Source organism: Papio anubis, chromosome 10 (assembly GCF_008728515.1).
Source record: "Papio anubis isolate 15944 chromosome 10, Panubis1.0, whole genome shotgun sequence".
In the NCBI taxonomy this organism is placed as follows: domain Eukaryota; kingdom Metazoa; phylum Chordata; class Mammalia; order Primates; family Cercopithecidae; genus Papio; species Papio anubis.
The window spans coordinates 103920634-103942025 of NC_044985.1; the positions used below are offsets into that span (position 1 = coordinate 103920634).

Here is a 21392-nt window from a genome sequence, read left to right on the forward strand (position 1 = left end):
CCTTTTGCTTTCCCTCTTTGTTCCATAATAATTAATTCCCAGGGGCATGTTTCCTCTTTATCTTGAAATGGGCAGGACTTTTTAGAGTAGAATAGAACCCTGTGAAGCAATTTATTCTGTGGGCCTCCTGGAAAGGGTAGACTGCTTAAGTCATTTTCTTAGGATTTCCATGGTTCTCAGGAATTTGTACAGTGTTCCTTGCTGTCCCTGGCCCCCAATCTATAATCTTTTGTTGGATCTGCAAGTGGGAGGTGGTGCATTTTTCCTTGGCACTCTTCCCTGTGGTGTCCCCTGTGCTTCCTCATGAAGCCTCTCATCCATGTCGCTAGTCTCCTTGATGATCCCACAACCTACCTTGCTCTGCCCTGCCCCTGAGCTGGCACCTCATCATCCATTAGCCCCTGTGCTTCTTCCCCAGCTCTTTATTCCGAGGCTGTCAGTCTTGGCCTCTGGAATTATCTAATTGTGTGGGGATCACATTATTTTCCAGTATGTAAATCACCTGCCATGGGGTAGGCGCCATGTGTCCTGGAGCAATAGGATAACTAGGAGGAGGGAGTTGGCAGAAATGACTCATTGGTACCACTTCCAGTTTCCTGCCATGCTCTTAACACCAGAATCAGGAGTTGTCATACCAATTGGGAAAGTCAACCTTCCACTTGCTCGGGTCATCTCCCTCATTCCTCTTGGGGCTCATCTAACTTTGTCTCCTTTTCACCGGCCCAGGAAGTAGAAGACTCTTGGATTTATGCCCTCGGTGTCTTCTTTCTCTACCTTCTCTTCTTTCTCTAACTGGTCTTTTGCAACGCCCAATGCCCTTTCCCCTAGGAAAATCTGCTCTCAGGAAGGAGTACTGCAGAAGCGATCTACACCTCGCTGTGGAGTTGGGGCTTCATTACCTTTTCCTGGGGAGGCAGTGTAGTGGTGAAAGATTGTTTGGTCAGGCAGAGCTGAGTTCAAATCCGTACTCTGCAACTCATTAGTTCTTTGGCTTCATCTTTCTGAACCTTGGTTTTCTCCTTTGTGAAATGGAAATAACACTACCTCGGTTAACATAAGGCATGTAAAATACTTAGCAAAGTTCCCACACATAACTACTACTTATTGACACGGATTATTTTTATTTGAACCTTAGGTCTATTTGTGGGATGAAAATATTTGAAAAAAATTTAAGCTGCAGCAGCAGATTCTGGTGCGTGCTTGTATGCGTGTGTCTGTGTGCATGGATATCCATGGATGCATGCGTGAGCAGTGATTTGGGGGAAGCTGGGAAATCTCTGGAATCATACAAGGAAAGGAGTCTTCTCCTTGTACTGTTAACTTCATCCTACCCATTTCACGTGGATGCCAGTTCTCTCTGATTTTCTTCTTTTAGTCTTGAACCAGCCAGTTGTATAGTTCTTCTAAGCATTATGCTTGTCACGATCATACCTCTTGCTTTCCAAATGTCCACAACCTTGCCTTGAAGTGTCCACTGCCCTCTGCCCTTCAGGCAGAGCACTGTCAAGCCATGGATCTCCAGGGAAACCAGAGTGAAGAGCCCTGTTTTGTGAACATGGGCAAAATTGTTGGCATGGCAAGAACATTTTGGAAAATGCAGTCTTTTGGAAAGCAATTTGGTAATATCTATAGACATTAAAAATATATGCAACTGATTATTCCACCACTAGGAATCAACCCTAACCCTAAAGAAGATTTGCATAATATCTATAAAGAAGTGTATCTAAAAAGTTCATTGCAGTGTTATTTGTTGGTGTAGAAAATTGGATGCAACTTAGCTGTTTATCAATATGGGGATGGTTACATAAATCTTACATATAATGGAATACTACATAGCCATAAAATGAGGTTAATTTATGTGTCTTGCCACAGAAATCTCATCAAGGTGTTATTAAGTTTAACACACACACACACACACACACACACACACACACACACACACACACACGAACTTTTAAAATCTGATCACATCTAAAGAAAAATGACAGAGAAATATCTGGGTATATACCTCTGTATTGAAAACGAAGTGACAGGGTGCACACCAAACTGTTGATAGCTGTATCAGTCAGAGTCAGTCAAGGAAGCGGAAATATAAAGTATTATGGAATAAGGATTTTATTGTAGAAATTGGTTCTTGCAATTATGGTAAGAGCTGAGCAGGAAAGGGTCCAAAAAGGGAAGTTGAAGGATCGGAGAACAGTTACTCCCCTGCTCTGGTACAGCAGATGGGTAAGAGTATAGAGGGAAATCTAGAAGCTAGCATATCCAGCTGCTGCAACAGGATGCAAAGGGGGTTTGGGGAAGATTGTCAATTGTTCATGGCTTCCATCTCTGTATGTTTACAATGAAGCATCCAGAGGTTGCCTAGACTCACTGTTGGTCAAGAACTTGGCAGTTGGAAAGAAAAGCTGGAAATGGAAAGGGGAAGACAATGATAAACTGGACTTGGCTGGCGTCTCTGCTCTGTCTCTCATGACCTTTGACCAACAACAACCTTTAGAATGTAATGACTGCTGCTTCACTTTTGTCTCCCAAATCTCAAGAAACTTTACTTTTGGCCAACTCTAGCCCATAAAAGGAAGGCAATTCTGGGAAATATTGTTCCTAAAGTAACCAAGTTGATAGTAGAATAATTCAGTACAATAAGGTTTTACCTTTGAGGAAGGGAGTGAGAGCTAGGAGGTCAAGGGTTCCTTGTCCGCTATGCTTCACACTTTCCTGAATCCTTCACCACAAAAATGCTCACATGGAGTGCTTGTGTGTGGAAACCAAGACAAAAAGGAAATCAGAGTCTCTTGACTTTTTTTTTTCCTGCAAACTCTTAGTAGGCTTTCTTCTATCCTTCCATATAATTATCTCCTGTTGCCTTGTTGGTATTATTCTTTTCCTCCATGAGGTTGCTAATGATTTCACTTGTTAAAAAAAAAAAACTGAAAAGGTACATATGTGTACAAGTGTATGTGTATGCACATATGTGAGTGTGTATATGTGCATGTGTGTTGCATGTGTGCAAACCCCTGTCTGGTTTACTCTCGGCCCCTTTCCCTGTAGTAATGGTCCTGTGACCTATGCCAAAGACACCCAGGGGACAGGAGAACCCAGGAGGTGGGTTTGGTGGGAGAACGATGGAAATGTAAACTCCCTGGGAGATAAAACTTACGTAGCACACAGGGGGGTTTTGTTCCATTAATTTTTATTGGGAGAGGCACATCCCCTACTGCTATAGACTGCCTCTCCCTCAGGCACAAAGCCAACTGTGTGTTCTAATGCAGCTGCCTCTTTGCAAATAACTTAGGAAAGAAGATGCAGGGTTGATATAGTTGCATCCAGCATGGAAGCTACAGTTCAAGGCCCGTGGCTTCCTCCTGTGGGGCATAGGAGATTGGGGAGAAATGGTGTGAGCCAGGAGGTGAGCTGCTGGCACCCCATCAGTGCATGGCATAGGCCCCTTCAGATGCTGCTTGGGAGTAGAAGTGTCAGTGGACCAAAATCGTACAGGTGAACTTGATGTCAGCGCTTCTTGTTCTCCTTGAGCCAGAGCCTTCGTATTTTGTCTTCTATCAGACTGAACATCTGCCCAGGAGCAGGGGAAGTCACTTGAGATGAATATTCCCCTTTCTGAGTTGGCCACCAAGTGTCCCATGTGCAAGACATGTCACCATTTTGTGAGGGTAGTGGTGGAGCAGTGTGTGGCACAGACAGCATCTGAGATGACCCAGTGATTTCTAGTTGAACAAAGAACTATGACACAGACATGAACCCCTTCATTCCTTATAAAGAACTCCTCTATAAGGCCAGCATCCAAGAATTCAGCTGGGCTTGCTCAGAGCCCCTTTGTTCCTCCTCTCTGGTAACACTTTCCTCTGGAGGTTAGTGAGCTCCCTGCAGCAGGAACCCAGTTACTGGATTTGCATCCTCAGTGCCTAGTACAATGGCTGGATTAAAGCTGAGCTCCCTCTGCATTTGTGCACTGCCTCAGCTACTCCCTGCGATTCATCTGACCCTATTTTCTACTCCTCGTTTCCTTCCTCACTCCGCATCTGTCATGATGATCTCCTCCTTGTAGGCATTTGAATGCACCAAGCATACTCCAGCCTGAGGGACTTTGTATTGACTGTTCCCTATGCCCAGAATGCTCTTCCCCAGAGACCGCATGACTAATTCCTCACCTCTGCCCAAATCTCACTTCCCAAACATGTTGCCTCATTTAAAACTGCAACCTGCCTCCCACTCCTCACTCACACATTGGTACTATACCTTTTACTTTATTTGCCTTTCCTTCCAGAGTATTAATCATCTTCTAACATACTATGTAACTCACTTATGTATTACATGTTTTTGTTTGTTTGTTGTTTATATCCCTCCATGTAAAAAGTAAGCCTTTTGAGGGCAGGAAGCCTAGTCTATTTTGTTCACTGATGTATCCTGAGAGCATATAGAGCCTTTACATGAATATTTGTTGACATTTGTTGGAATTTGTGGACAATCTTTCATGAAGAAATTGCCTGGAGATATTTCATGTTTTGGGACATTAAGCGGAGAGGACTTCTAGTCAAGTTAGCACTAAAATGAAAGAAGACTGGCATTTCAGAGCTTCCTCAAATTCCTACGGTGTTAACACAGACCTGGGATGCTGTAATGACAACAATAATAATCATAAATAATAAGGAACTGATTCCTAACCACTGTATAGTATTCTACAGATGTTTTATGCCTTGTATTTGAGCTTCATGATTTGAGAAAGGCAAGGCAGATGCATTACTCTCATTTTACAGATATGTAAACAGTTTCAGAAAGCTTAAGTGATATGCTGGAGGTCACACAGCTAGGAAATGATGTAGATGGATCCTTAGCTTAGGTATTCTGATTGTTAGTCTGTTCTTCTGTGTCAGAAGAACTTCCTTTCATATACAGGCTGTTCTTGAGTACCACATCAAAGAAGTTCAAGACAGAATGGCAGGGATGAGGCACAGAGGCTAGAAACATAAGAGTGAAGGTTCCCCTTGTGCTGTGGAATTCCCTAAAGGCGAGCTATAAGCTGGAGCTTTCGATATCAAGATATAGGTTTTCAAAACAGAGCAGGATGGAGCTATCTGCAGAAGTTTTATTATTTATTTATTCTTAATTGCATAAAAAACATAAACTTATGCATATACATATATATATATATAAAATTTTTTGTTTATTTATTTTTTTTGAGACAGAGTCTCGCTCTGTCACCCAGGCTGGAGTCCAGTGATGCTATCTCAGCTCACTGCAATCTCCACCTCCTGGGTTCAAGTGATTCTCTTGCCTCAGCCTCCTGAGAAGCTGGCATTACAGGCACACACCACTACACCTGGCTAATTTTTGTATTTTTAGTAGAGGCAGGATTTTACCATGTTGGCCAGGCTGGCCTTGAACTCTTGACCTGAGGTGATCCACCTGCCTTGGCCTTGCAAAGTGCTAGGATTACAGGTGTGAACAACCGTGCCTGGCCATATGCAGAGAATTTTGATTGAAGTTTCACTTTGAAGGTGGGTAATATTGCCTTTAGCCAGCCTGGCTCGTCTAGGACCTTTTGTGGGTGACATTCTTTAGAGTCATGTTTCTCAATGGGACAAATCTGGGGGACATTTGGCAATGTCTGGAAACATTTTTTCTTGTCACAGCTGGAGACAGGGGTGTTACTGACATATTGTAGGTAAAGGTCAGGGATGCTGTTATACATCGTACGATGCATAGGACAGCCCACAATAAAAAAATATACAACCCGGAATATTAACGGTGCTGAGACTGAGAAACCTTGCTTTAGAGTATGCTGGGAATGACTGCTCCTGGTCCCCATTTTGTTCTGTTTTTCTGGATCTCAGTTTTTTTTTTCTTTCAGAAGGAGTAGAGAGTGGGCTGAAAATCTCTCTTTAAAATGACTCCTTCTTGGGAATTAATTGGCAAAGGGAACAAGGAGTTGCAAACTTCCACAGCCATCAGCTTGCCACCTGCTGCAGCATCAGTCCCGTTCCTGCCTATGCCAAGCCTGGAGGTGGAGAGCCGCTGTGTCGTGCTGCCGGTGCGGGTCTGCAGACTTCAGACGCCCTCCCTAAACCAGGGATGAGCTGGTGAACACGGAGGTAGGAGGGCCAGCCCTCTGTGTTGTCAGTTGCCTAGACGCCCAGGGCATTGTGTAACCCAAATGAACTCCTGGGTCTAATCTCTGTCTTGACAGTTCTCTGGTACTGCTAGAATGCCCGGGGATATTTGTTCTAACTCATCCAATTGGTATTGAAATACTTTCCAAATGAAGGATAAGGCTGTCAGCGACTACTCTGAACATTAGCATACGCCTTCCAGTGTTTGCTTCCCTTACCAATCCAGTCAAATCACAATTTCTCCCCTGTACACAGTGCCTTCCAGTTCTCAGAGAATAATATTGGGTTATGAATGGACCCACATACATCTTCAGATACATAATTTTTAATAGACTGTTAAAATTTTTAGTAGAATGAGAAAGAAAAACAACTCTTTAAAGATTATTTCTTCCTTCACTACTACTTAGCAGATGAGGAAACAGATCCTGAAATGATTTAAATTATATTCTAAGACTCCAGAGTTAGTAGCAGACCAGGACTAGTACTGTGGTCTAGAGGACTCCTAGCTGTGAGCTATCTCTGCTAGCCAAGGGTTAAATAAACTATCAGTTACTAGGATGAAGTTACTCCTTGTTTAGATGAAACGCATTTTACAAAATGTTCAGTTTACAGATTTGAACAACAATGCAGACATCAATCCTTACTGCAGAGACATGGGGCCTGGCCACCTCATGCTTGGGTATGCCGTGCCTTTGACTTAAAACACTTTTTACTGTCTGGTTTTCCTCTTAGCTCTAGGAAACCTGCTCTCTAGTTTCCTTTGGCAGGCCCTTCTTTCTCTGTCAGTCCTTAAGTTCTGGGGTTCCTTAGGATGCTTGAGAGCTCTTTTCTTTTGCACTTGACATATTCTCCTGGGGTAACCTCAGCTCTCCCTTGTTGTTAGTTGCTGCCCAGCTTATGTCTCTTTGATGATGTGTGCCCAATCTGTCCTCAGCCCAGGGTATGTGTGGGGTGAGTCCAGGCTCTGTGGGGAAGGGCAGGGGTGGAGCTAGGAGGCTAACAACAGGCTTTGTGGGATGTACGTCTCATTGGGTGAGAGTCTAATCTCTCACCAGATCCTGAGCTCCACCAGGCTCTGCTTTTCTTTTCTTTTCTTTTTTTTCTTTTCTTTCTTTTTTTTTTTGAGACGGAGTCTTGCTCTGTCACCCAGGCTGGAGTGCAGTGGTGCAGTCTTGGCTCACTGTAAATTTGCCTCCTGGGTTCTCGCCATTCTCCTGCCTCAGCCTCCCAGGTAGTTGGGACTACAGGCACCCGCTACCACACCCGGCTAATTTTTTGTGTTTTCAGTGGAGACGGGGTTTCACCATGTTAGCCAGGATAGTCTCGATCTCCCGACCTTGTGATCTGCCCGCCTCGGCCTCCCAAAGTACTGGGATTACAGGCGTGAGCCACTGTGCCCAGCACAGGCTCTGCATTTCTTCAGGGCCTAGCAAAAAGCCCAGCATCCACATATATAATCAACAAATGGATGAATGAAGACGGGGATTTCAGGGTTGCTGCCCTGATGTGAAATGCTTCCAGGACTAGCAGGCTGTGGAGTTGCCTACCTTCTTTAGTTATTTACCACCCAGTGAAGGTGTTCTAAGTGTTGGTTGTGCAGTGGAATAATTTAGAGGACTTCTCTACAGCTAAAGATGCCAAGGCCTCACTTCAGATCAATCAGGACATTGGGATTGAAGTCTGGGCATGTGTGGGTTTAGAAAGTTCTGCTGATGATTCCATTGTGTGCCTGAATGAAGAATGAACAACTCACAAATTATCTACTGGTTGATTTGCTTTTGTGTGAAAACACATCTTTAGTATTCAGTAGGAAAATAGGATCCCCTTTGTAGTCATTATTCCTGTGCATACCTGTGGCAGGTGTCTGCTGTACTGCCAAGTGTAATCATTGTCTGTACTGCCTGAACCCAAGTAATATATATTCTTGCTACCACAGTAAGTATGTGTTTGAATGTCCTGTTTTTGCTGATCCCTGATCCATTAATGTGTGGGTATCTTAGATACCCACCTCGTTTATTATTATAAGTAAAATATTAATTTATATTTTTGGGTGTGGCAATCATAGTAATGAACACAAATAGATAAGTATCTTTGTTGTCACAGAACTTACAGTCCTTGAGGGAGACAGTCAATAAACAAGATAATCAAGTAAGATTTATATACCTAGACAGTGATAAGAGCTGTATTAGTTAGCTATTGCTGTGTAACAAATTATCCCCAAACTTAGATGCTTGAAACCATAATAATTTATTTCCTTAAAGTTTTTGTGAGTCAGGAATCTGAGCGTAGCTTAGCTGGGTGTTTCTGGTTCAGGATCTCTTAGGAGGTTGAAGTCAGAATATTGACTGGGGCTGTGGTAAGTCAATGGTTTGGCTGGGGCTGGAGGCTCCTCTTCCAAGATGACTCACCCTGTGGCTGCTGGCAGGAGGTCTCCATTTTTCTGCATGTGGACCTCTCCATAGAGTTGCTTGGGTGCCCTCCTGACATGGCAACTGATGTCCAAATCTAGTATCAGTGATCTAAGAGCAAGAGAGTGCGCCAGAGGAAGTCACGATAGCTTTATATGAGCTTGTTTTAGAAGCAGTACTCCATCACTTCTGCCTCCTTGTCCTTGTTAAAAGTGAGTCACTCAGTAAAGCCCATACTTAAGAGGAGAGAAATTAGCTTCCATCTTTGAAAGGAAGGAATATCAGAGAATTTGTTGATATGTTTTAAAACCACCGCAAAGGCTAGGGGAAAAAGTAAAAGCAGAGAGGGGAGACATGGAGAGCTGGTGGAGGCTGAGCTGTTATTTGGGATAGGATGACGGGGGAAGAAGTTGAGACTTGCATGAATGTCTGGAGAAGGCCAGTGTGGCTGGAGCAGAGCGTGCAAGGGGAGAGAAGCAGGAGGTAAAGTCAGGGAAGGGACAAGAGGCCATGGTGCAATTGGGAAGGGCTGCTTAGAACATTGTAAGGACTTTGGCTTTTACTACAAGTGAAATAGGAAGTTAATGGAAGCTTTTGAGAATAGAGATTTTCTGTTTTATGAAGAATAAGGCAAGGAAACTAAGGATAAAACAGGAGGATGAGTTAGGGGTCTTGCAATAATCTAGGTTGAAAAGGACCATGGTTTGGCCTTGGAAGGGGTTGGGGTGCGGGTGAGAGTGAATAGCAGAAGACATGCTCAGGAATGGCTGGATTTGGGACATATTTTGTAGGTAGTGCTTCTAGATTGCTGATCAGTTGGATATGGGATGTGAGTGAAATGCAAAAATAAAAACAAGGATCATTTGCAAGGGTTTGGCTTATGTAACTGAAAGAATGGAGTTGGCATATGTTAGGATACTCAGACGTTACCGTATGTCTGGACAAGCTTGCTGCACAAAGTGAATTCAGGCTTCTTTAGTGAAGGCGACCATTTTTCCTTTAACATTTTTAAGCCAATACAGAGACCCAAAAGCAAACAGTGATTATTGAAACCCCTGGTGTCTGTTTTTCCAATTAATATTCAAAAACTTTAGGAAAAAGCATGAGCTTGATTTTTACTAACCATCATTATTGATAACCTAAAAAAATGAAGAAGATGACTATTAGCAGTGTCTACAGATGGTCAAAGTCCCTGACACTAGTAAGTGTAACTTCAAAGGTGAACTAGAAGATGCCTTGGACAGAAAAATAATCAATGCAGGTGCAAAAAAGAAATTCATACAACAAGAATGCTCTATATGTAAAACAACCAAGAAAACTCTTGCTCCTTCAGTTTAACATTCTCATTTAAAATATTTGAAAATTCATTTATCAGTCATCTACCCTACAGATATTTATTGATAACGTAATATGCATTGGGTGTTGTTCAGAGTTCTTATTTAAGGCAGAAATATTGAATTGGAACACATCAAATTGCTGATATTTGGCCATTTGTGGTTTACAACATTGGCCATTTCATATTGTTTCAGACAATATTTTATGAAAAACATTTTGAGTACAAGTTGCTCTAATCAACATGTCATTTCATCACATATGCATAACACTAACATTCGAGATTTTGAGGTCCATTCCTCCTGCACTGTCCTAATAATGTGGCTCCTATTTAATAACCTTGTTGTCCTCATTTCTGTTTTTTTATACCTGTCACACCTACCTGTTGTAATTCAAATGTCGTTCCCTCTTTTCCTGTCCCCTGTGTAAATGGAACACAGCTGTTTCCTGTCACCTGTGTGTACGGTGTCCCTTCATGTACTTGAACCTATCTGTAAGGTCGTATTATGAGGTATTACTAGGCCTGAGGATGTACTTATAACTAAGTACATCACATCTCAGCTGTTTTTGGTATCAGTTTAGAGTATTAAAGACCAGTCTGAGCCAGTTATAGCCTGACTCTGAGCCCCAGCTGTGTGGATCTTGCACGGATATGCTGTCTTGCATGTAACATTTGTGACAAGCTTAAGCTGCTGGTAATAGTGTCCCAGCCTTGAAGGCAGGTTTAGCCGAGGCCAGTTTACAGTTATGATCATCATTTGATACTGCTTTTCAATTTCTTATTTCAGAACTGAATGTCTGTGAACCAAACCAGATCTGTCTCTAGCTACACAGGCAATTTTATTTAAGATTGCAATAAGAAGTGGTGTGTTTCTCACTTCCGTTGGATTCACCTGCATTTTTTATTCCAGTACAACATATGCTCAGCTCTGTACATCTCGGAAACACACCATCTTATCGCTCTGTGGGGAAGTTACTCTCTTCCTATTATGTGGCTTCTCTTGTGCTCTACAACTTCATTTTGCATCATCTCGTTCTAGAAAACAACATTCTCAGAGGCTTTCCTGAGTTAAGTAATACAATTACATTGGAATAGCTGCAGGATGTGTCCAGGCTGGAACACGATGCTTGTGCTATGTGAAACAGGGTTGCTGTTATTTTTGCCTGTCTTACTTAATTAGTATACACACAGCATGACTGGGGTCCAATCCCTACCCTGCTTATTGGGTTGTAATACCATGATGTAGAAAGAGCATCCATAGAAATTGAGAAAAGTGTTTTTTTTTTTTTTTTTTTTTGTGGTACATAAACAATTAGATGAACGGAGAGAGAATTATCCAGCACCTGTATTCTCAGAGACTCATCTGATTGCCTTGAAACCCATTATATTGTTTTTCTCCCCCTTCTTTATTGCATTTGGCTACGGGTGCAGCGGCTGTATCTTACAACATCTATTGTTTGATTGCATCTGTTGCTTTTAAAAATCCAGGTCTGTGAGCCCAGTTCCAACTTCAAATGGAATTGGTGCAAAGGGATGGAGGCAGCAGATCCTTGCCAGACATGGAAGGATGACTCCATTCCAATCGCATTTCCCTTTAATGAGGATCCTGATGCAGCTCTCATTCCTCTGCAAGTGCCATGCTGCATCCGGTGTAATGGCTGTACTTGATGGATAATTTATGCAAACAGAACACAAACAAGAAGTCATTAAGCCACCCAACGAGGGTCCTTGACTTTTGCAAAACCAAACAGTTATTCTGATCCTGATGAGTTTAATTTTACTTTTGGTTGAGTACTGATGAATACATTATATTTAAAATAAATATAATATTATCAATATTCATGATCAAACTGAATGTCATTTGGTGTTTAGTGTTTTTTTTAAAGAGTGATACACAGAGCTTGATTTTCATAGTCACAAAGTATTCATATGTAGATCTTTAATCCTATCTTAAGTCTGTTTCTAATGGATTCCAACATAGCTAGTGAAAAAAAGGAGGTGGAGGGGAATCTATTATTTGGATATGTGTAAACACCTTTACTTTTCATTTGAATAGTTCCTGTTTGGTATTCGCAGCTCTAGAATGTATGTAAATGTGAATTTGATAATCTGACATAAAGAAACTATAAAACACTGGACCACATAAAGAAAATTGATAGTGAATATGATTTGGCTACCTAGTGATAAAAATCCACTTACCAGGAAATTAAAGTTTTAAAAAGAACTCTTTAGCGTGCATAATGCCTTGGTTGTAACTCAAGGGCCATGTAGGTGTACAATGTTTGGATGTCAGTTTACATAATATGTTGTGTTCTCGGTGCTTTCCAGATGCCCAGCAGTTTATTTTAGTAATTTTAATTTTATTACAACAGCATCCTATGATTCGGTTGCTGTACAGCGTCTCCGGGAGCACTCACGTGAAAATCATTAAAGCCTAAATGGTCCTGGCAGGTAATCTCACCATCTTTTCATCTTCCATTCCCTGGAAGGTGGCCCCTGTCGATTGTTTAAAGGAAAAGAAACACTGTTACATGAGACACAAATAACAATGCTGCATCCCGATCCCTTCCCTGTAGGGCCTTCCCTGAGCCCCTTTAACTTCAGTCAACCCCAGAGGGGAGAGGACCTCCCCACTTGTGATGGACAAGCCTCCCAGACCAGCAGCTGGGGCAGCCAGATCTACTATATCCACCTCCTCTGCCACTTTAGGGTGACGTGGGAAATGAGGAGCTGGCAGGTTGGGTCCCCCAGCTTCAGGAGAAGGGGTCTCTTGGGGAGATCATTGTGAAGCAAAAAAGAGAGAGACTGGAGGAGGACTGTAGGGATGAAGGGAAGCGAGCTTTCTAAACTGTCAGGCCCCATACTTTTTCCCCAGGGAAGGGGAAAAGGGAAGGAAGAACTATAAATAAACAGTCAGGAGGAGGAATAGATCCCTAGGAATAGGACTGGGTAATGAGCAGACCTTCTTATGGATGATCAAACAGAGCAATACACCCTTGACAGCTACAGATGACATGAATCGATAAACAGCATCACTGGGTCACCTTAGAAGGAATGCTGGTAGCTACACCCTGAATTTTTGGTTGATGCCAAGGATTTCCTACTCCTGGCATCCTTATTCCCAAAATATCTTAGAGCCTCTGCCAAAGATACAATACTCAGGTTCCATGTCTAGATTTACTAGTTCCATGGGTCTGGAGTTTAGGTGTCTAACAAGAGTCTCAAAGTGGTTCTGATCTAGACAGCCAGGATCATGTTTTGACAGTCATTTTCTCTGACTCCGAAGCTGGGGGTCTTCCAGCTACAGAACTCCCTTCAATCTATAGCTTTGAAGACATTTTCGTTTAGCTTATGAGTCTCTGAGGACGGCTCATTTTCTTTGGCCTCCTTCTCTGGTAATTTTCCTCTTCTCTCAATGCCTTAAACCTTCATACAAGAGTTGGAGTGATCTGGATAGGAGATTGTTTTTAGTTTGGCATCTATGCAAAATTCCATTGAGAGTTCTATAGGTAATATGCCAGTCTGTACCTCTTGACTGTGAAGCTAGAGGCAAGAGACTCAAGTACAAAGAAAATATTCTTTCCTGTTCCATTTGGGAGAGGGGATATGTTTTCATATATTAATAGGAAAACACGAATGGATTAGGGAGAAAACATTGGGCCTATCCTTAGGATATGGATATAGTCTAGGCTTTTTTTTTTTTTTTTTTAAACCTCATGGTCTGAAATCATGCCTATATTTATCTATTTATCTAGCAATACATTATTTTGTCTGTAACTGCTGTTGCTTACAATCATGTGGCTGTATTTCCCAGGCTTTCTTGGTAACTGACATATGAGTAGTTTGGTCAATGGAGACACTTACAGAAAACTAGAGGTAGGGGAGCAGGGAGAAGCCGTCGTTTTTTCATCATGGCTACACCTCTTCTATGATTCTAACTCCCCACCGTTTCTCCCTCCATAGTTCCAACTCTTACCAGGAAGCTGCTAAACTGGTTCTGGGAACATTACCTTCTCCTTGTGTTCTTTCAGTCTAAGGATGACAGCAACTTTCTGCTGTTCCTAATCCCCAGGTTGCTTCACCGGTTTTGCTTCTTAGCTCTCCAGTTATTTGTTATTAATTCCTTAATATTTCCTCTGCTTAAAATACCTAGAGAGGAGAGGTTTCTGCTTCCTGGCTGGACCTTGACTGATTCATTGATCACAAGTAGGCACTCCCTTGCATAGAGTTTGATAGCATTTAAGGAAGGTGGGGTGGTGTAGTACAATGGCTCTGGACTCAGAATGCTGGAATTCAAGTTTTGACTACAGGCAAGGAATTTCATTTCTTTGGACCTCTGTTTCTTTGGTTGTGAACCTCCAGTGTGTAGACCCATTCTTGACTTCTCTTCGTCCCCACAATAACTCTCTCACAAAGCGAATAGAATTTAGACTTTAATAGGCTGATTGAGAGCAATAGAAATATCGTGTATGATCTGCCTTGTGATATGGCTTATTATAATTACTCATCATAAATGCTCACTATATATAAATACTCATTATAAATACTCATTATAAATATAAGCACTCTTTTATGCTGAGCCCAGGCATAGCTTCACTGATGCTTTTCAACATAATGACCCTGGCAAAGGATAGGATTTGGCAAGCAGGTCAAAACCCATTTTCCACCCATGAGTCCAAGTCTTTATTTTTGTTCAGATTCAAAGACTGAAGCCCAGAGAGACTAAATGCATATCAGATGCAAGGGAAAATACATTTTTATATCAAAATCATGTTGACGTGTCAGCAAAGTAACTCTTTTCTTATATATGTATAAACACACATGTATGTATGCACACATATATACACATATGTATGCTTATGTATGCATTTTATATAGTGTGTATGTATGATACATGTATATATACATACATATGTATATATGCACACACACATATATATGTATACATATATATTTAAAATTATAGAATTTGTTTCACTTGGGAAGGCAGCTGTGCGTTCATCTAATCCAATACTTTCATTTTATGGATATGAAAAATTAACCTCAGTTCCTGAAAATAGGTATGTGTTTAAGTTCTGTGGAGAAGTTGAAGGAAAACAATTAAAAATGTTTTTCTTCCATTTTAAGCTATCAGTACACCCTTTTTTTTTAGTTGGCAAGTAGTCCACCACCCCTAGATGTGCTATAGTTTTTGTATGTTTATTTTGACAATTAAAACACTTATCAACTTTATGTTTCATTTTTGGAATTTGGGGAATGGAAAAGTTATTCTGTCCATTGTCACAGAAAATAGAGGGAATGAGAAACCCATACATATTTCTCTTAAAATTTGCCGTATCTCAAGTCTGGTGAAGTCAGCTCGCCTTAGGTCCTACTGAAGTTCTATCCTTTGCAGTCCTATATAGGTGTAGGAAAACAAAAGATGGCAGACAAATATAAAACTTCTGGGATTTCCTTTAGCGGTTCATTTTTGGCAGAGACGATGGGATTGTAGCATATGTGAAACTCTGTTTCACTTTCTGTAATCTGTCTACCTGATGATTTTTTAAAATGTAAGTGGTATAACAGTGGTTGCTGTAGATTTCCCATTCATTGTAAAAATGCAAGTGTTTGAACTAAGGAGCAGAGGAGCCGATTTGTTTGGTACATTTCACAGAGACAGTCCATTCCCCATGTATGTGCTCCAGATGTTGGAGAGCATTAAGGCAGAGCTTTTCAGAAACCCGAGGTCGAGATTTTTTTCCTTGCAGTTTTGTCCATTCTGTTATTTGTATGCCATTGATTCTCTCAAATTCACCGCTCTGCTAGATCAATTAAAATCTTTTACTTTCTCTTTTTCTTGGGGGGTGGGGGTTGTTGTTGTTAAACTGTGATTATCTCTGTCTTGAAGCATTTTCACTTAAATGTTTATTGTTCATGATGCACCGCTCCTGAGCCATACCCACCGGAGGGACGGAGGAGAAACAGGACGTCAATCTCACCAGCTGGGTTTACAGCTTCACTGTCTGGCCTCTTTTATGAGAAGAAAGCACATGGTGGTGGAAGAGAGAAATTGCTAGGGGTAAACGTGTCCTTTGAAATGCCACTCTTGGCTTCCTGACAAGAGAGAAAGAAAAAGCCTATGGTGGGTTCGTTCAAGTACCGTGATGGAAAAGAAGCCAGGGCTGAGTTTTTGGCAGGGAGTTGAATTTTCCCTTCTCACATAGAGATTAACTTTCATGGAGGGCACCCTCCCGACCTGTGTGGGAACAGCATTATCTATCTGGTTGGCTAAATGGAAGATTGGATTGTCTGAAGAACCTCAGGGGCCTCAGCAGGATATCACTGGCCAAGCAGCTTGATTTGTCATTAACTCTGCATCCTCATTATCAGCCCTAATTCTAAGAGTCCAGTCAGCCCGCCGTTTATTAATAGTGATCTCAGCCATCAACCAGCTCTGTACTTACCTGCCTCAGGGAAAAAGAAGAGGCAGTATTCTGAGGCTAAAGAAGACGCATTTTGGATTTAGATTGCCTGTGTACAAATGTTATCTTTGCTGTCCACCAACGGTGTGAGTTGAGCAAATTTCTCATTTCTTTAAATCTCAGTTTCCCTAGCTATAAAATGGGCACAAAACTATAATGTATCTCATAGGATTCTGGGGCTTCAGGAAGATCATTTGTGAACAGAAATTTGCACAGTGTCTGATCCATACTGAATGCTCAGTAAATGTTGACTTTTTTTTAAAAAAAGAGATCTTGCCATGCATAAAAAACATCATCTATGGGCCAGACATGGTGGCTCATGCCTGTAATCCTGGCACTTCGAAGGCCGAGATGGGTGGATCGCTTGAGCCTAGGAGCTTGAGACCAGCCTGGGTAATGCGGCAAAACCATCTATACCAAAAATAATACAAAAATTAGCTGAGTATGGTGACACGTGCCTGTAGTCCCAGCTACTCCTGAGGTGGAGCGGGAGGAACACTTGAGCCCGGGAGTTGGATGTTGCAGTGAGCCAAGATCATGTCACTGCACTCCAGACTGGCCAACAGAGCAAGATTTTGTGATACACACACACACACACACACACACGCCCGCCCGCCATCATATATGCACCAAAGACACGTTCAGGCAACTCAAGCCATCTCTCACCCTCTAGGCCTGAGGAATGTTACATGGCAAAGGCAGAGGGGGACTCCCTGGCTGGGTGTTGAAAGTTTGCCTTTCTTAGATTTCTTTCTCATTTCTGTAGGAAGTGTGCATTCCTCACTCACAATGGTGAGATGCAGCCTGGTGTCTTTTGCTTGGGAGGCACCTTTGGCTCTGGAGGACTGAGTAAGCCTGGGGTGCGACCACTGTATAAGGAAGCACATTACTGTCTGTTTAGTGCTGACTCTGATGGGATATTGAAGTGTGACAGGGATGAAGGAAACCATGAGGTTTCTGTATTGTCCATCTCAGCTGGGTATCACAGAAAAAGAGTGGAGCAGGACCTCTGTCAAGAGTATTATGTGTTCAATTGAACAGCACTTTGGTTTTACATCTTGATGATTGTATGTAGTTGTAGAACTGCAGATAGGTAACAAGACCACTTCTGACCACATGGTGTGGAAAGTTGGTTAATTTCTGATAAATGTGGCCTACTAATACCGAACTAGAGAAGTCAGGGCTATTTTCCTACCCAAATTTCCACAGTGTTTCTTAAAAGTACATCTCTTTGAGGGTACACACATGTTTTGCTGAGGGATAAACTGGGGTATGAAGTCTTGCTGGGCACATCTTATTAATTTAGTAAGTAGTTACTGTGCATGTCTTATGTGTCAGGAAGTGTAGTAGGCATTGGGGTATGCAGACAGATGTGGGCCATGCCCTCACAGAGCTCCCAGCCTCTCACCTCCTCACAGGCAAGTGTGGTGTGGCAGTTTGTCCACAAGATGACTGCCATCAATCCCTTCCCTCCCTTTACTTAAATGTCACTGCTTGGACCAACAGAACATGGTGGAAGTGATGCTATACTAGTTCAGGGCCTGGCCTTTAAGGGGACTAATAGGTTCTTCTTTCTTTATTTCCATTTCTCTGGATCTGTGGCTAGTCATTTAAGAAGTCTAACTACCCTGCGACTTCCATGCTGTGAGGAAGCCACTAGAAGAGGCCATATCACGGAAGAACCGAGGAATCTAACAGATAGCCAGAAACTATGCCACAGACATATGGTTCTGGCAAGGCTATCCCAGTCTTCTCAAGCTGTTTGATCTATTCCTTTGTATTCTCACTAATTCCTTGACTCCCCCAGAAACATGAGCATGTTAAAACAGTGGTTGTTTTGGACCACACATTTTGGGGTGGTTTGTTAGGCAGCTGTTGTTGGTTGGAATACTCAGTGTTTGGTCTGTCTTTGATTCCCCAGCCAAGTCCAATGATGAGCATGTAGTATGTGCTCAATAAATGTGCTTTGGATTTTAATAAGCTGTGCTTCACTCTTCCCTCACATTTGCACCCTTGCATTTGAGGACCCCATATTTGTACTGAAGAAGTGTCACACCCAAACTTCCCAGAGAAAAAGTGACACAGAGGCAGAAATTAAGGCATAAGCAATAAGGTTTGGCTGATTCCACAGGATCTGATTTCCCCGGACACTCCAAAGACAACCTTGGTCTCTCTTCATCTCCCTGCCTACTATGCACCCCTTTCAGAATTTCAAAATTGGCTCAACCTTCACATGTGGATTCTTGAAGATGCAGATCTTGAAGATGTACATGAGGTTGAGGATGTCTTGCTCCTGTGCTAAGGAAGCTCTGGGTCCTATGTCAATGTATTGGTCCATGGGGAGGCATGCTTAGTTCTTCAAACAACCCTCACAGACCTACTTTTGGCCGTGAACTTGGCTGACTCTGAAACTCTCCAACTCTGACTCTTGGCTTATCTCTGGTGATGATCTTCATAAAACTTATGTTGAGCCAATTGGCTGCTCTGCTCCCTGTGGCTTTTCCAAGTCAACCTTCCTTAGTTCCTGAGATGCCCTCATGTTCTGTGCCAAGTCTTGGTGCTCCCATGAAGTACTCTGTAGCTTCCCAAAGGAATTTTTCTGCATTCAGAAGAAATACATTCAGTGGCATTTTGCTTTATTTTTCCTCTGCTCCTTCCTCTCCCCACAAATGGGACTTTTCTGCATTCCCTTCCCCATGGTATAAACAATGAGCTCATGATCACATCTCAGGTGCAACTAATTACTTTGCTTTGCTTGCAAAATTTCTTTTTTTTTTTTTTTTTTAGACAGAGTTTCACTCTTGTCACCCAGGCTGGAGTGCAATGGTGCAATCTTGGCTCACTGCAACGTCTGCCTCCCAAGTTCAAGTGATTCTCCTGCCTCAGCCTCCCAAGTAGCTGGGATTACAGGCACGTGCCACCACGCCCAGCTAATTTTTATATTTTTAGTAGAGACTGGGTTTCACCATGTTGGCCAGGATGGTCTTGAACTCCCGACATCAGGTGATCCACCTGCCTCGGCCTCCCAAAGTGCTGGGATTACAGGCGTGAGCCACTGTGCCTGGCCACAAAATGTCTAAGTAGCTAATATGTGAATCTCATGCTACCTAAAGTGTTAACAGTTGATAACTAATACATTACCATCCCACTCCTTTTACTTCTCTCATTTGACTCTCTCTCGACTCCTCAACTTGCCCTGAGTTTATGCTTCCCTGTATTCTCAATTGTCATTTGTGCCCCCTTTTTGCCTACCTCACTCACACGATCACTACTCAGTCCTTACTAGGCCAGTTCTCTGCCCACCACTCAATTGCCACACTACGTTCTTAGGAGGGACAGGCAGGAAGAGGGAAAGTGCCATGGGACTCTAGAGGGCAAGAACCTCATGTGGGGTTGTCAGCACTGACGAATGCTGTAGAGAGGAGGCACAAGAAGGTTCAGATTGAAGAAACACAACTGAACTTTCCAGTTAGGAGGCCTGACCTCTCTGGGAGTCCCTTAGCTTTTCCTGCATACTTGATACTTCATGTTGGCAAGATGGCTGCCGCAACTTTGGACATCCTGTCCTATAAGGTAGGGAGAAGAGACACCATCTGCTTCCTTCCCTTGCTCTTTTCCTCCTGGTGCTTCCAAATTCTAATGACTCCAGAGAGTTCCCTCTTCAACCTATTCTCTTTTTTCATATTTAATCTCTCAGTGACCTATTTACTCATATAGCCACTTTTAAGGACTCTGCAGGAATAACTGAAATATTGGTATCTCTGACTGTGATGGCTCTCCTGAGCTCAGCATTCACATCTCCCGCTGCCTGCTGTGCTTCCCACCTGCACCTCCTGTGGGCCCCTCAAATCCAACATGAACAAAAACATGATCTCGCTCCTAGTCAACTAAGATTTAGTTGACTGACCTTTACATATTTTCCTCCCCTTTTTCTCTTTTCACTCTTGTGTCTAATCAGCGCTCTGGTCTGCTCATACCTACCTTATCCATTCCATTGCTCCTGCCATCACCTTAGATGGAGGCTTCATCATAAGGCACTTCTCTTGCAATGCCTCTCTCCTCTCCATGCTGCCCACCATGGATTAGCATTCATGGTCAGATTTAGACTCCAAATATGTAGCCACCAATGCCTCTACTGATGGAGACCATTTGGTGACTCTCCACTCTTCATTATGACAGACACATCACCAGGTTCTTTGTGTGTTCAGCTTAATGACTCATTCTGTTCTTTACTACAGCAGAGCTGGGCTACTTTGTTTTCAAGCAAGTGCAAGGCTTTTCTGCAGATAGGACTTGTTTGTGAGGTTTCTTTCTCTAGAATTCATCTCTTTTCTAAGTGGCTATTTACTTACTTTCTTTTTTTTTTCTTGAGACAGTGTCTTGCTTTGTTGCCCAGGCTGGAGCGCAATGGCATGATCTCGGCTCACTGCAACCTCAGCCTCCCTGGTTCAAGGGATTCTCACGCCTCAGCCTGCTGAGTAACTGGGATTACAGGCACCTGCTACCACACCCGGCTAATTTTTGTATTTTTAGTAGAGACAGGGTTTCACCATTTTGCCCAGGCTAGTCTCAACTCCTGACCTCAAGTGATCTGCCCACCTTGGCCTCCCAAAGTTCTGGGATTACTGGCTGAGCCACCTTACCCGGCCTACAAGCCTATTTACTTTCAAAGACCATCTAAAGTTTACCTCCTCCACCCCATCTCACTTGGTGTAAGCCCCCTTCCCCAGTCCATCCACGGTAGACCTTTCTTTGTCTGAGCTCACAAAGCGCTTGCTTGTTTTTCATGGTAGTAAACCCTGGGTTCTGCATTACAGATATTTGAGCACATCCCTGAGACCCGCTAGACTCTAACCTCACTGAGCATAGAGGTTATGCACACAGGCATAGCTATCCCAATATTTGGGAGATTCTGCTTACTTGACCTCAGCTGAGCCCAGACTATCCACTGGCCAGGATGGGTCAAACCTCTTATAACAGATCTCTGTCTCTTCTGTGCTTCTCTCTGCCTCCCTTGGAGCCCAGCACTTCCATGCACACTTTGCCTTCAGAGGCACTA

At 42.7% G+C, this 21392-nt stretch overlaps 2 long non-coding RNA genes across 2 annotated transcripts in view; one reads left to right on the forward strand and one right to left on the reverse strand.

The window, feature by feature from the left end:
• Positions 1-21392, forward strand: part of LOC116269193 — a 49326-nt gene that overhangs the window by 23139 nt on the left and 4795 nt on the right. The window lies entirely within an intron of this gene.
• On the reverse strand, positions 8556-20706 carry LOC110740945. Its single transcript, XR_002516293.2, has 3 exons — positions 20315-20706; positions 12287-12365; positions 8556-8633 (listed from the first exon to the last, which is right to left on the reverse strand). It is a non-coding gene; the product is annotated as an uncharacterized LOC110740945 (long non-coding RNA).